Source organism: Salvia hispanica, chromosome 2 (genome assembly GCF_029641045.1).
Source record: "Salvia hispanica isolate PSC_SH4W2 chromosome 2, Shi_PSC_v1, whole genome shotgun sequence".
NCBI classification, from domain to species: domain Eukaryota; kingdom Viridiplantae; phylum Streptophyta; class Magnoliopsida; order Lamiales; family Lamiaceae; genus Salvia; species Salvia hispanica.
Genome location: NC_142693.1, coordinates 28,473,903 through 28,490,201, shown reverse-complemented (window position 1 = coordinate 28,490,201; position 16,299 = coordinate 28,473,903). Strand labels below are relative to the sequence as shown.

General features: G+C 36.3%; 2 pseudogenes across 1 annotated transcript; both read right to left on the bottom strand.

Annotated features, from left to right (window-relative positions):
* Positions 1 to 208: 208 nt before the first annotated feature.
* LOC148932057 (putative late blight resistance protein homolog R1A-10) lies at positions 209 to 3,055 on the bottom strand (annotated as a pseudogene).
* A 6,142-nt stretch (positions 3,056 to 9,197) lies between these two features.
* LOC125216046 (putative late blight resistance protein homolog R1A-3) lies at positions 9,198 to 14,631 on the bottom strand (annotated as a pseudogene). The gene is made up of 7 exons (XR_016134961.1): positions 11,874 to 14,631; positions 11,669 to 11,760; positions 11,083 to 11,208; positions 10,636 to 10,761; positions 10,170 to 10,300; positions 10,019 to 10,075; positions 9,198 to 9,691 (listed from the first exon to the last, which is right to left on the bottom strand). The product of XR_016134961.1 is annotated as a putative late blight resistance protein homolog R1A-3 (transcript).
* Positions 14,632 to 16,299: the final 1,668 nt, after the last annotated feature.

The following is a 16,299-nucleotide window of genomic DNA, read 5'->3' as shown; positions in this document are numbered from 1 at the left end:
AAATGACTATTGGTTGTGGACGGACTACGGAGGGAGTATATAATACCTTCGATACGTCTCCTCGATTGGCAATTTCTTCATCGTAATCTGCTTCCTCTGTACGACGGCTCTCATAATCAAACGTACCCTTATTATCGGACGTATATTCGCCATCATTCTCTTCCTCTGTATCCCCATGATCAGATGTATATTCCTCAACATTCTATTCCTACGTAGCCTCATTAATAGACACAACCTGACCATCATCACTCACGCGTACAGCATAATCTCCATGCCTGAAAATGGAAACATAAATATTTGGAAGTTATATCAACCTAAAACACTTAACTCCATATTTATATATTAAGACTAGGACATGATTTGAGTTACAGTTGGAGGACTAACCTAAAATATTTGAAAGTTATCGGTTTCTCATAAAATGAAGAAGACGTAGTAACACGAAGCATAGCTTCATGACTTGGTTGTAGTTGGCTTCCCCATGTCAAAGCTAAAGGACTGCAGTCCTCTAACTCAATATCTACAGTAAAGTAAATTCGGTCAAAAGAAGCAGGCCTGCCAATGTCTTTAAGATTGTAGCAATGTTTCATGCTTAGGCATTTAAGCCCAGGGAAGCTTCCGTATCTTGGTTCCCATTGTACCAAATCACTTTCTTCAATTAGAAGAAACTCAAGACTCGGAAAACTATAACATTTTGTTTTCCAATGCGAACCCTGGAAGGCATAGGATCGCAATTTGAGAACTTTAAGACTTGGCAAAGAACCAACGACATCCATGTATTCCCAAGGAAAGCCCAAGCCACTCACATGTAACTTTTTCAAATTACGTGGCAACTTCAACATCCCATTAGCCACCGGTAAAACATGACCATTCTTGATGACTGGATTTCTGATACTGAGTAGAGTGTTTCCAAGCTTTCAAGTACTGAAATGCAACCAAACAAACTCAAAAGATCGCTATGGTCATCATAAGGCGTGAGCTCAATCTGTATTCCTAATTTCTTTATATTAGGAATTCTTTTGGAGAGTTTGAAGATAGTAATAATACTAGCATTCACACCTACAAGTGTTACGAGCTTTTCCAAAGAATCAACATGAGATGGAGCTACAAGGCTTTTTCCCAATATCTCAATATGCTCTAACTCTTTCATGTCCCATATTTGTATTGGTACATATGATGGAGCTCCACGACGCCTAATGTTCATATGTGGATGGATAATCATGACTTGAAGGTTGAAAATCTTGGATATGGTTGCAGGGACGTCTCCGTTACAAGTCAGAGCAAGATACTTTAGTTGAACTAATGTCAGAATCTCTGTTGGGAAAGTATAAAAACGTTGTGCAAGAGCATCTATTTCTCTTAGCAACAAGAAACCGACATCTAGTGGGATTGGATATTGGTTGTAAAGACCATAAAAAGAAAGGAAACGTGTAGAGGATGCACAATTGAATCTCACTGAGTTGCAAAACTCTTTGATGCCAAATAAAATGTTATTCTCGAGACACAAGCCGCGCTGAACTTTTAGACTTTCTCCTGAGGCATCATCCAGCTTATTCAAGACATGATAAAACTTGTTCTTACTAGCTTCTCCTCTACACACATGCTGCCACGAAGAATGAAGTCGACATGTTTTATACTCTGTAATAACATCTATAGATGTTTTATCCACACCCCTGACTCGGTATAAAACAAGACTGTAGTTGGAAACTAGCTCACTCAGACATTTGTTTCCCCACTGATGCCTGTGTATCTCACCCTCAAGCCGGTATAATAACCCCTCAGCGGTGAGCATGGTGATGATCTTGGAAGGGGGAGTGCCATAATCTCTAGGGAAGACTCCCATAAACAAAAAAGACATTTTAAGATTTTGAGGTAAGTAGTCATAGCTTGGAAAAAGTATCTTTGATATTTCATCATATGCATCTATGAAGACTGAATTTCTTCTTTCTGCTACTTCATTCCTATAGGCCGGGTCTCTGTTATGCTCAGATATCTAAATGATGCTAGCAACAGTGACGACCATGAGTGGGAGACCTTCACAAAGCTTGGCAATTTTGATGGCAGCTTTGTGAAGGTGAGGAGGGCAAATCTCGTCACCAAACACCTTCATAGTAATTCCATACTTTCTTTTTCATTCAAAAACCGCACCTCATGCGAATCTTTATCCTTTATATCAGCATTGATCATTTTTTTATGTCGACCAATAAACAAGACACGAACACATATTTTTTTGGTATGCAAATGAATGTTCTAAGCAATTCAACGCAGCTTTCGTTTCCCAGACATCATCCAACACAATGAGGCAATTCTTGCCATCCAATCTTTCTTCCAAACAGTCCTCTATTTCTTCATCTCCTTGTGTAACTCCACATAGTTGAGCAAGAATGCCTTCCCAAATTTGATCGAACAGCTGAGGTACTCTGCCTATGGTGACCCAGGCGCGACACTCAAAGGTGCTATGAATTTCTGGATCGTGATAAATTTTCATAGCAAGAGTTGTCTTTCCAATGCCAGCCGTTCCAGTAACTGCGTGGAAACAAAGAGTTTTCCTTTCAACATTTGCCATAAGATTGACTTTGAGTCCCGCAAATTGGTCAAATAATCCAACCATCTTTGAGTTGGTTCCATGGAAACCAATTGAGGAGGAAATAGGTTCGTCTTGAGGCATATGCTCCACTTCATAAATGTAGTTCTTCTTCATATCCTTGAGCGTTTTGATCAATGAACGAGCTTCGTTTTGAAGACTCTGGAGATCAATGGGGACTATCTCTTGAAGAGTTTGGAGTTGAGAAGGAATCTTTTGTATGAGAAGGGTCTCCAATGAGTCTTCGAATTCCCAGATTGCCTCTTTGATTCTTCCATCTAAAGCATTCACCTTCTTCCTGCTCTGGCTCGGGCTCATCTTGTCCAATCTTTCCAGAATTCTGCGCCAAGGCTGCAACTCTTTGTACACGACTTGTATCATTTGATGAGAGAAACCAACGAGGCTAAAACGAGAACAATGGAGAATATTGTCTATTGTATTCATAAGCGATTGCATAGCACCATAAGCCGTCATTTCTCTGGTATGAAGGATTGATGGTGGTGGTGGTGGTAGCGGAGCTGTGGTTGAAGGAATGAAATTGGTAAGGGCAGTAGTGATAATTAGAAGAATGGAGAAAATGGATATGTTATTACTCTAATTGTCAGTCCAATTTGGCCAGCCAACAAAGTCAATATGTTAATTAGGTGGTGTTCTGATTCTTTGATAAAGTAATATCGAGATATATTATCTAAAATTGAACCGTCAGATTATTTTAGTATTAGAGAATTAGCCATACTAATTATCTCATAGTTATCCATCCAGGATTGAGTTGTGAGATTGAATCTAATGAACCAAACACACTATATAATTAATATGAGGATATAATCTTATAAACCAAACACTCTCTTTATAATTGTCAGTCCAATTTGGCCCAACGAATAAAGTTGTTATGGGTAAAATAATATATACTCCTATATGACCTTGCAACTTGGAAATATTCAATGTGGGAGTTAATAATTTACTTTTGATCAAGGTTTTTAGTTATGGAATGCGTTATTATTATTGTCAGTCCAATTTGGCTAGCCAAAAAAATTCATTATTGCCCATAATTGTACCTAATTTTCCGTTGTCACTTTCACCAATGCGTCATATAAAATGTTTTAATCTTTTCCTATCTTTTGTTCTACGATTTTATTTAAGTCATACCCATCGGTGTCAATGTACCTCAGCACATACCAAAATCTGTTAAATTAGTATTGGCCGTTAATCAAAGCTCAAACAACTAAAATTGATTTTAAAATAGGTGGCAAAAAGTTTAAATGGAGTCGGTTTTGGACTAAATTGGGCCAATGATTTTAAGCTGGGCTTATGGAATTTTAGTTTGGGCCAATATGCTTCAAGTTATCGAAATGTAATGGATCCTGGTATATGGAAAAAAATGTTAGTTGAGCAGTTGAGCGCTTTTATAATTTTCTTGAAATCAGTTTAATAAAATAATTTTTAAAAATTTGTACAAGCATTAAAATAAAAGAAAAAACATTGGTAGCCCTCCTTCCTGTCTGCCAATGGATGATCAGCTTCGGAGCTGGACTCAAGTGCAACAACTGTTTGTGGGAAGTCCTCAAAGACTTGGACGATCCTAATGTGTGGGAAGATTGCGTGTTTTCGAGTTGTGCTTCTTGATTTTGTCACCGACTCATTGAGAATTATTTGTACTTAAAAGCCGAAATGTTTAGTAAAATGTTTTCCTTTAATTAATAGGTCAAAGGTTCGAGTTATTTTGTGTACGCGTGGAATTTAGAATGATGTATTAATAAAGGTAGTTTTATCATTTTTAGGTTTCTAAAAAAATAGTTTTATTTTTAAAAATAAAAAGTTTGTCTTTAATACTTTACTATTTATCCTTTTTTTTTCCATATTCCATATCGCTTTTAATTTACCTATTTTTTCTCATTTTCTATTACTTTACTAATTTATCATAAAAATTTGTACCATACCAACAATCAACTAAATAATTCTCAATGAATTGAATGCACATTCTCATTTTAAAGAATCCCTGTATCAAATAGGATAATTATTCACTTACACACAAATTCTGACTATGGTCAAGAAGTGCATCACTAGCAGCAAATTTAAAGCCTCAAATAGTTCTGTTGCAAATCTAAAGTAGATTATATAACTTTCAACTACAAAGAATCACTTGTTTACCTTTTAGTAACACTACAAGTAAGTAAATAGCCTTATAAACTCTCACATGCACCTTGACGTTGCTGTTTGCCTCTGCATCCTCATTATTAATGGACATAAATTAATCATCTTCACTCTGGTACATATCATCTCCATCCGGACCATACCTGAAAATGAATACATAAATATTTGGAACACTAATTGTTATATATCATGACTAATTAAGACAGGATTTGATTTGTAGTTTGAGGACTAACCTTTCAAATTTAATAGTTGTCGGTTTCTCAACAAAAGAAGTGGAAGTAACACGAAGCGTGTAACCATAACTTGGTTGTAATTGGATGGCCTAAGTATAAGCTAAAGGATTGCAGTCCTCTAATTCAATCTCTAGGATACAGTTATGAAAAAGAGAATGTATGCTAATATTTTCAAGTTTGTAGCAATTTTTCAAGCTTATGTACATAAATAAGCCTAAAGAAGACTCCATATCTTGATTTCCATTGAACCAAATCACTTTCTTCAATTAAAAGAAACTTAACATGTGGAAAACAATAATCTTTAGCATTCCAACGTGAACCCTGAAAGGCGTAGAATCGCAATTTGAGAGCTGCGAAGAAGCAATGTCATTTATGTATTCCCATGGAAAACCCATACCACTCAAATGCAACTTTTTCAAATTACATGGCAACTTCAATGCCCCATCAGTCACTGGGAAAACACGACCCTTCTTGATGACTGGATTTGTGATACTGAGTTTTAGAGTCTCTAAGCTTTCAAGTGTTGAAATGCAATCGAAGCAACTCAAAACATCGTTATGATCCTCATAAGGCGTAAGCACAATCTGTATTCCTAGTTTCTTTATCTTAGGGATTCTTTGGGAAAGTTTGAAGATAGTACAAATACTAGCATTTACCCCTACCAGAGTTGAGAGCTTTTCCAATGCAACATCATTAGATGGAGCTACAAGGCTTTTTCCCAATAACTCGATATGCTCAACTCTTGCATGTCCCACACTTGTATTGGTACATATGATGCACCTCCTCGGCATCTAATTTTCATATGTGGATGGATAATCAAGACTCAGGTTGAAAAGTTTATAAATGGTTGAAGGGATATCTCCATTGCAAGTTAGAGCAAGGTACTTTAGTTGGACTAGGGTCAGAATCTCTATTCGGAACGTATAGAAACGTTGAGTAAGAGCATCTATTTCCCTTAGCAACCTGAAACAGACATCTTGGTGGTAAGGACCATAGAAAAGGAGAAATCGTGCTAAGGATGCACAGTTCAATCTCACCAAGTCACGAAAGTCTTTGATGCCAAATAAAATGTTATTGTCGAGACATAAGCCGCGCTGACCTTTTAGAACACCTTCTTCGGCATCAGTTAACTTATTTAAGACATGATAAACCTTGTTCTTACTAGCTTCTTCCCTACACACGTGCCGCCATGAAGAATGAAGCCAACAAGCTTTAAACTCAGTAACTTGAAACTCGTGATAAGTTTTATCAACGCTCTTCTAGATGCGTAAAACAAGCCTGTAGTCGTAACTTAGCTCTTTTAGATATATACGTCCCGATCTATACGAGGAAAGCAACCCCTGAGCCATGAGCATAATGATGATCTTGGAAGTGGGGGTGTTGTAATCCCGAGGGAAAACACCCATAAACAAAAAAGGCATTTTAAGATGTTGAGGTAAGTAGTCGTAACTTGGGAAAAGTACCTTTGATATTTCATTATATGCATCCTTGAAGACTATATTTCTCCTTTCTGCCAAGTCATTCCAGTAGACCGGGTCTCTGTTCTGCTTGGATTTCGAAAGGAAGGCAGCAACAGTGATGATCAAGAGAGGGAGACCTTCGCAACACTTGGCGATTTTGACAGCAGCTTTGTGAAGGTGAGGAGGGCAAATCTCATCACCAAACACCTTCTCACATAGTAGTTCCATGGTTTCTTCTTCATTCAAAAACCGCACCTAATACCCTTCAGTATGACCATAATCATGACTCAATTTTCTACTTCGGCTGGTAACAAGACTTGAATACATCCATGTCGGATGTCTTCATAGAAAAATTTCAAGCTGAACAATGCATCTCTGTCCCAGACATCATCTAACACAATGAGGCAATTCTTGTCATGCAATCTTTCTTTCAAACTGAAGTCTATTTCTTCGTCTCCTTGAGTAATTCCACACAGTTGAGCAAGAATGCCTTCAGAAATTAGACTGGGCTGAGGTATTCGGCCTACGGTGACCCACGCGTGACAGTCAAAGTTGCTATGAATTTGTGGATCTTGATAGATTTGCATAGCAAGAGTTGTCTTCCCAACGCCTGCAGTTCCAACTAGCGCGTGGAGACGGATCCGGTTGTGTTTTAATTTCATAAGATCGGTTTTTGAGTAGTTGGATTTGGTCGGATAATCCAATGATCTTTGAGTTGCCTCCGTGGAAACCAAATGATGAGGAAATAGGTTCGTCTTGAGGCATATTCTCCACTTCGAATGAGAAGATACTCCAATGAGTCTTCGAATTTCCAGATTGCCTCTTTGATTCTTCCATCTAAAGCATTCACCTTCTTCCTGCTCCGACTTGGGCTCGTCTTGTCCAATCTTTCCAGAATTCTGCGCCAAGGCTGCAACTCCTTGATCAGGCCTTGTATGATTCGTTGAGAGCGAACATTAAGGTCATAACGAGAACAATGGAGAATATCGTTTATTGTAATCACAAGAGATAGCATAGCACCATAAGCCGTCATTTCTCTGATATGAGAGTTGGTGGTGGTGGAATGGTGGTGATGGAGTGGTGGTAAAATAAGAGTTTATCTATGTGAGTTAGCAACTTTGGAGGAGTTTACTTATGAGAGGAATGGAAATATTATTATTATTGTCAGTCCAATTCGATCCTTGAATATGTTGTTACACCATAACTGTCACTCCGATAATATGTTACTATTATAATGCAACTCCAATTCCAATCTGGCCAGCCAACGGTCAACATTGCACATGGAATATGTTACAATTATAATTGTCAATCCAATTTGGCCCAAATGATCAAGTTGAGGCATGATTTGTTTTCACTTCACGATCAAGTATCAACGAGAAAGAAGTTGGAGATCGACTCACGAGCCATCTCAGGGCCTCGCCTTATAGGTCCATCGACTACGATCTCATATTCCGGGAGTCTAGAGAAAGAAAATAGGACAGCGCGGTTATAAAAGAACCAAACACATGATTAAATAAAGAAGTTGTTGCAGCACCTGTCTTTGATGTAGCTTATATTGGCAAAACAGATTGAAGCATCAACGCGAACAATTACAATTCCGTTGTATGTATAAGCTTCGGGATACTAAATGGCCCAAGACAGCTGCAAAAGAGTCTCATGAATTGCACCAATTAACATGATCCAAACCAAAGTTTACAGAGTAGAACTAAGAAAAGAGCCAATCGGTCAGACAATCAGGAAACATGGAAAAGGTGACCTACTTCAACGTCAACGACAATTTATAGTGAATCGGCTGAGCTTAGGATTAACCAATATGTGGATTAGCTGATTCATGAATGACAAAAGCCAGAGAAACACCAACCTGAGCACCAATACATTGAAGCAATGAGAAAAAATAGCACACTGCAAATATTGAGAAGCAAAGACAGATGCAGAATTGACAGACTCTAATGCAATTATAGATCACATAAACGCATGTTGGGACGTAAGAAAATTTTCCACAGAGTAAACAAGAAATGCAAAAAATGTGGATTAGCTGATTCATGAATGACAAAAGCAAGTGAAACACCAATCTGAGCACCAATTAAGTGAAGCAATGATGAAAAAGACTTGGATGCAGTAAGCATTGTAGAAAATGTGGATTGAGTATTCATAAGCATAGATAGTATAGCTGATTTTAACATCAGAGATGGGAAAAAAAATAAAGATGAAAACTAGCAAACATAGCAGACGTACAAAAAGTTATATACATTAGAATTCATATTCTTCCTACAATATCATCAATATGCTGTATACTTAACTCAAAGTAATGGTGAAACACCAACCTGAGCACTAATAAAGTGAAGCAATGAGAAAAAAAAACATCTCTGGAAATATTAAGAATTTGACAGATAACTGTAAATGCATGTTGGAACTTAAAAATAGGTAAATAGTTTGAAAACTTGGGAATAGCCTTGAAACTATTTAAGGAAATCGACTTTGCTGAGTTTCTGAATCAAATTATGAAAAAACTCAGGTGCAGCAAGCATTATAGAATATGTTAAATAGATTATTCATGAGCATAGAGAGAATAGCTAATTTTAATACCGAAAATAGGAAAAAATTATTTCTTAAATATCATCAACATGATCTATACTTACACAAAGAAGGACGCCAATCTCTATGCCAAGGAACAGGGTAAAGATGAAAGTAATGGTCCGGAGAAGAAAGTCTCTTTTACCCACCCGTCATAAGAGGGTAGCTTTAATTCCACCTAAAATGGTGCAGGGTACATTTATAGATTGAGCACCAAGCTTAATAAACTAAAACAGCAGTTGTTCTTACATTGAATGTGATTCTCAAAGAAAGAGGTTGACAAAACCTTCTACACATCTTATGTAACATATTGAAATTTCCAATGTGTGGTTACAGTAACAATGACAAAATGTCACGCTTTTGAGATATAAAGTTATCTAAATAGTACTTCTGAGAAGAGAGAACGGGGGTGTTCGGTCGGCAAGACTAAATCTCATGATCAAATTTGTATCATGTTCGGTTGATAAGATTAACCCCCTCAACTTAATCCTAGATGGATAGTCTCATGATAATTAGTCATAGCCTCCCCCCTCCAACTAAAATAATCCCACAACTTAATCCTAGATGGATAGTCTCATGATTATTAGTAATGACAACCGAACGCCACCGTGTACTCCTTATCTACAGTATGTTTCTAACGCACTACTCACCAGTCCAATAACAGCAGAAATGACGATGGCGGCTAGACCACACTGCAAAGAGACACAAAATGAAGGAGAGTAGAGAATGGTTAGCAACAGAATATTAATATGATGAAATTCAAATATCAGCTCCATCACCATACATATATCCAGCCTCAAATTTTTTTAAATACTCAAGTATATTTTCAGTTAAATCCAACCCATAACAATATTGAATCCATACAAAATCCAGTCAAGTAATAATCCAACACAAGTTACAGTTCCGAAATTCAAGTAACAACCTAATACTACAACATCCATGATTCATCTATTGGGAATCAAACCAAAACACAAAGAAATCACTGCAAAAGTTCTTGAGTTTGTTGAGATAAATCATACTTTGAATAACACGTTCATCACTCTGTAGCAGCAAATTCAAAGCCTCAAGGAAGTTTCCTGCAAATCAAAAGTAGATAACATCACTTTCAACTACAAAGAATCATATCTCTTACATCATTAATACAAGTTAAAAATATCCCTATGAACTCACATGCTCCTTGACATTAACGATCAATCGCCTATGTATCCTCACGATCATACGTATATTTGTCATCATTCTCTTCCTCATTCTTCTCATGATAATCTGTACATCTGTATCATTTTCCTCATCTGCGCCCACGCCTATATATTCAAGATTAGTGCCAATTTTTCTGTAATAACATAAAAGATGATCTTTACACAAAGTTACTAACTCTCGTAATTGCTCCTCCATACCCCCTTCGTTCATTGCCAATACTATTGGTAGTAGATTGGACGACAAATGTTTTAATATAAATTTGGTAAAGTAAAAAAGAAAAAAAATATTGTCGTTAAAGTATTGTTAGTTGAAATTGAATAAATAGGAGAGATGAAAAATGTAGCTAGTCATGTTACCAACAACATGTAATGGTTTCTTGTGAGCAGGCCAAAATGAAGAAAACATGACTATTGGTTGTGGATGAGAGAGTATATAATACCTTCGTCATCCTCTCCTCGATTGGCAAGTTCTTCATCATAATCTACTTTATTCGTACCATCATAATCGGACGTATATTCACCATCATTCTCTTCCTCCGTACCCTCACAATTGAAGGTATCCATAACTGAAAATGGATACATAAATACATGGAAGTTATATCAACCTAAAACACTTATTATTATGTACTCCTTCCGTCCCATAAAAATAGAGACTTTGGGGATTTCACAGTTTTTAACGCAAAATTGGTAAAGTAAGACGGAGGTAAAAATAAAAAGTTTAATCATTGTTAGTGGAGAAGGGGACCCACCTCATAAGATAGAAAAACTTACCAAAAATGGAAGATGACTATAGCAATGTTACCAAAAATGAAATTGTTTAATTTTTATGGGCAGACCAAATTGAAAAAAACATGACTATTGGTTGTAGACGAGAGAGTATATAATACCTTCATCGTCCTCTCCTTGATTGGCAAGTTCTTCATCATAATTTGCTTCCTCTATACCTTCATAATCTGACGTATATTCACCATCATTCTCTTCCTCTGTACCCTCATAGTCGAAGGTATCCATAACTGAAAATGGATATATAAATACATGGAAGTTATATCAACCTAAAACACTTATTATTATATACTCTCTCCGTCCCACAAATATAGAGACTTTGGGGATAACACTAGTTTTAATGCAAAATTGATAATGTAAAAGAGGAGTAAAAATAAAAAGTGATTAAAGTATTGTTAATGGACAAACACCTCATAAGAGAGAAAAACTTACCAAATAGAAGATGACTATTAATCTATTATAGTAGGATGACCCAAAATGAAAAAAAAGGACTATTTTTATGAAACGAATGAAGTACCGTCAAAACTAAGATATGATTTGATTTTCAATGGGAGGACTAACATTTCAAATTTGATAGAAAATGGGGCTATAGCAATGTTATCAAAAATGAAAATGAAAATGTTTAATTTTTGTGGGCTATTCAAAATGAAAAAACATGACTACAGGTTGTGGACAGGAAGTATAAAATACCTTCGTCATCCTCTCCTCGATTGGAGATTTCTTCATCAACATTCGCTTCCTCCATAGCCAGATTAGTGGACACAAATCGACCATCTCCATACCTGAAAATGGATACATAAATAACCGGAAGTTATTTCAACCTAAAACACTTAATTAATTGTATTTTATATTAAGACTAAGATATGATTTGATTTGCAAATGGAGGACTACTAACCTTTTAAATTTGATAGTTGTCGGTTTCTCATCAAAAGAAGAAAATGAAGTAACACTTAGCGTATCACCATAATATACATGTAATTGGGTGGCCCAAGTAAAAGCTAAAGGATTGCAGTCCTCTAATTCAATCTTAAAGATACCGTAGTAAGAAAGAGAAGGCATGTGGATATTTTCAAGTTTGTAGCAATGTTTCATGCTTAGGTTTTTAAGCTGGGGGAAGCTTCTGTATCTAGAATCCCATTGCACCAAATCACTTTCTTCAATCAGAAGAAACTTAAGACTTAGAAAATGATGATTTTCTACATTCCAATGTGAACCTTGAAAGGCGTAGGATCGCAATTTGAGAGCTTTAAGATTTGGCAAAGCAGCAATATCATCCATGTATTTCCATGGAAAACCCATACCACTCAAATGTAACTTTTTCAAGTTACATGGCAACTTCAATGAACTTAGAGTCCCTGGGAAAACATGACCTTTCTTGATGACAGGATTTGTGACTCAGTTTAAGCGTCTCTAATCTTTCAAGTGTTGAAATGCAACCAAAGCAACTCAAAAGATCGTCATGATCCTCGTAAGGCTTGAGCTCAATCTGTATTCCTAATTTCTTTATGTTAGGAATTCTTTGGGAGAGATTGAAGATAGTACAAATACTAGCATTCACCCCTACCAGAGTTGTGAGGTTTTCTAATGAAATAACATTAGATGGAGCTACAAGGCTTTTTCCCAATATCTCCATATGCTCTAACTCTTTCATGTCCCATATTTCCATCGGTACATATGATGAAGCTCCACGACGTCTAATTTTCATATGCGGATGGACAATCAAGACTCGAAGGTTGAAAAGTTTAGATATGGTTGAAGGGACTTCTCCATTGCAAGTTAGAGCAAGGTACTTTAGTTGGACTAATGTCAGAATTTCTATTGGGAAAGTGTAGAAACGTTGTGTAAGGGCATCTATTTCCCTTAGCAACATGAAACCGACATCTATAGGAATTGGATATTGGTGGTAAGGACCATAGAAAAGGAGAGAACGCGCAAAGGATGCACAGTTCAATCTCACCGAGTGGCGAAAGTCTTTGATGCCAAATAACATGTTATTTTCCAGACATAAGCCGCGCTGACCTTTTAGAACTTCTTCTTCGGCATCAGTTAACTTATTTAAAACATGATAAAACTTGTTCTTACTAGCTTCTTCCCTACACACATGCCGCCATGAAGAATGAAGCCAGCAAGCTTTAAACTCAGTAACTTGAAACTCATGATAAGTTTTGTCAACGCTCTTCAAGATGCGTAAAACAAGGTTGTAGTTGTAAGCTAGTTCTTTCAGATATATACACCCCAATTCATACCAGGAAAGCAACCCATCAGCCATGAGCATAATGATGATTTTGGAAGAGGGAGTGTTGTAATCTCGAGGGAAAACTCCCACATATAGAAAAATCATTTTAAGATCATGAGGTAAGTAGTCGTAGCTTGGGAAAAGTACCTTTGATATTTCATTATACGCATCCCTGAAGACTGAATTTCTCCTTTCTGCCACGTCATTCCAGTAGACCGGGTCTTTCTTCTGCTCAGATAATGAAATGATGCCAGCAACCGTGATGATCAAGAGAGGGAGACCTTCACAATGCTTGGCGATTTTTTCAGCAGCTTTGTGAAGTTGAGGAGGGCAAATCTCATCGCCAAACACCTTATCACATAGTAGTTCCATGCTTTCTTCTTCGTTCAAAAACCGCACCTCATCCCCAAAATCACTATAAAGATTATCATTCTTCAGTTTTCTATGTCGGCTGGTAAGCAAGACATGAATACATCCATGTGGGATGTCTTCGAAGAAATGCATTTTACTCAATGCATCTGCCTCCCAGACATCATCCAGCACAATTAGGCAATTCTTTCCACGCAATCTTGCTCTCAAACTGTAATCTGTTTCTTCGTCTCCTTGAGTGATTCCAATTCCACACAGTTGAGCAAGAATGCCTTGCAAAATTTGACTGGTCGTCTGAGGTACTCGGCCGACGGTGACCCAGGCGCGACACTCAAACTTGCTACGAATTTGTGGATCTTGATAAATTTGCATAGCAAGGTTTGTCTTCCCTACGCCTGCCATTCCAATTAGCCGGTGGAAACGAAACCGGGCGCGATCTTCCACAAGATTGCTTTTGAGTTTCTGAAATTGGTCGGATAACCCAATCATCTTAGAATTGGTTCCATGGAAACCAATTGATGATGAAATAGGTTCATCTTGAGGCATATTCTCCACTTCATAAATGTAGGCCTTCTCCATATCCTTGAGCTTCTGGCTAAATGAATGAACTTCATTTTGAAGAGTCTGCAGATCAATGGAGAATATCTCCGGAAGAGTTTGGAGTTGAGAAGGAATCTGTTGGATGAGAAGGGATTCCAATGAGTCTTCGAATTTCCAGATAACCTCTTTGATTCTTCCATCCAAAGCATTCACCTCCTTCCTGCTCCGGCTTGCGCTCGTGTAGTCCAATCTTGCCAGAATTTCGTACCAAGGCAGCAACTTCTCGTACACGCCATCTATAATTTGTTGAGAGCGACCAACAAGGCTATAGTGAGAGCAATGGAGAATATTGTTAATTGTATTCATAAGAGATTGCATAGCAACATAAGCTGTCATTTTTCTGATATGAAGTTGGTGGTGCTGGTGGAGGAGGAGGAGGAGGAGGAAGAGGAGGAGGAGGAGCAAGAGTGGTGGTTGAATTATGTGTGATCAAAGCAGTGATACGAGAAGAGAGTATGATAGAGAGAAAAATAAGAGTAATGAGATTTTTTTGTTTTTTAGACTGGAGGAATAATATATCCCCTCGGTAATGTAAATTCGGTAAAGTAAAAGAGAGATAGAAAGAAAAAATAATTAAAATATTATTAATGGAAAATGGATTCCACTTTATTAGAAAGAAATGATATTCTAAAATGCATATTTTTGTTGGACGGACTAAAAAGAAAAGAGTCCATATTCTTGTCGAACGGTGGGAATAATTGTTAATCCAATCTGGTCAGCCAACGGTCAGTATTGCACATGGAATATGTTATTATAATTGTCAGTCCAATTTATCCAAATGAATCAAGTTGTGGTAGGTAAAATAATGCCTGAGTTTAAAATAATATATTTGTTTAAGAAAATATTTTGGATTATATATTACTTTGGTTTTAAATAATATATTTATTTGATAGTTCATAAAAAAAATTAACGGTTTATTTATATTATCAATCCAATTTGACCAGCCCAAAAAATATTATTGCCCATTTTTGTATCTAATTTTTGGATTTAGAAGCTTTTATACGTATGGAATCAAATCTCAAAAAACTACACTATTAGAAGTATTTAATTGTCAAAAGTGGGTGAATCAAAGCACCTTCACCTAACCATTTGTCAAAAGTTCGACAAATTTACTTCCCCCGAGATTAGTGGATTCATGAATCAAGGTAAGATACATATATTAAAGTAGGAAGGTAAGATACATATATTAAAGTAGGAATATATTCAGATCCTTCTATATATTGTCCAAAACATTCAACTGAATCTTAGTCCCACGATTTTATCATCTAACGGTTAGATTAATGTCATATGTTATTTAATAAGTCAGATTTTCATTCTAATAATATACACCGACTAATAATGTAACATTATAATCTAATAATGTAGATTTTCATTCTAATAATGTACACCGACTAATAATGCAACATTATAGTATAATAATGCATTGATCACAACCATCCAATTCAAGGATCCAATGACTGTGATTTGTTTAAAGCTTAACACCAAATAGCCGTGAAGGACCCTAATACACCCCTATTAAAGTATTCATGTAATACCAAAACGTCACCAGGCACCAATGCCTTTTATATTTGTGAAATGATAATTATTTCTTACATTTTTTAAATTAATTTATACAAATTGAACAATTCGTAGCTAGAGCCTAGAGTTGAGTAATTCACACTTATATTATGATTAAGATTTAAGGATATCAATTTAACTTGAAACCCATAAATTTAATAATTTCATCGGATTAGAGTTTAAACTTTATAATCTGAAAGAATAACAGATAAATACCCTTAAACCAAATAGTTCGTAAGTTGTAACCAATATAGTTGATTTAAATTAACTCAGTTACCATAGAGTTGGCCCCAAATTAGATGATTCTCGATATTTAAATTTCATTTTTCATAATTTTATTGGGTTAAGTATTGAAATAATACTTATTATTGTGTACGTGTGGGTGTAAGTCTAGAAGTATCAATCTGAAATAATATTTGAGTAATTTAGTTAATTAATTGTGTTGTGAGGTTGATTCGTTGCAGAAGATTAGAGTGTAAAATATATCTATGGCTTTCCGAGATCATGTTTTGATTGAGATTTATTTGTATTTGGACGTTTTTCTAACCGAAATAGATAA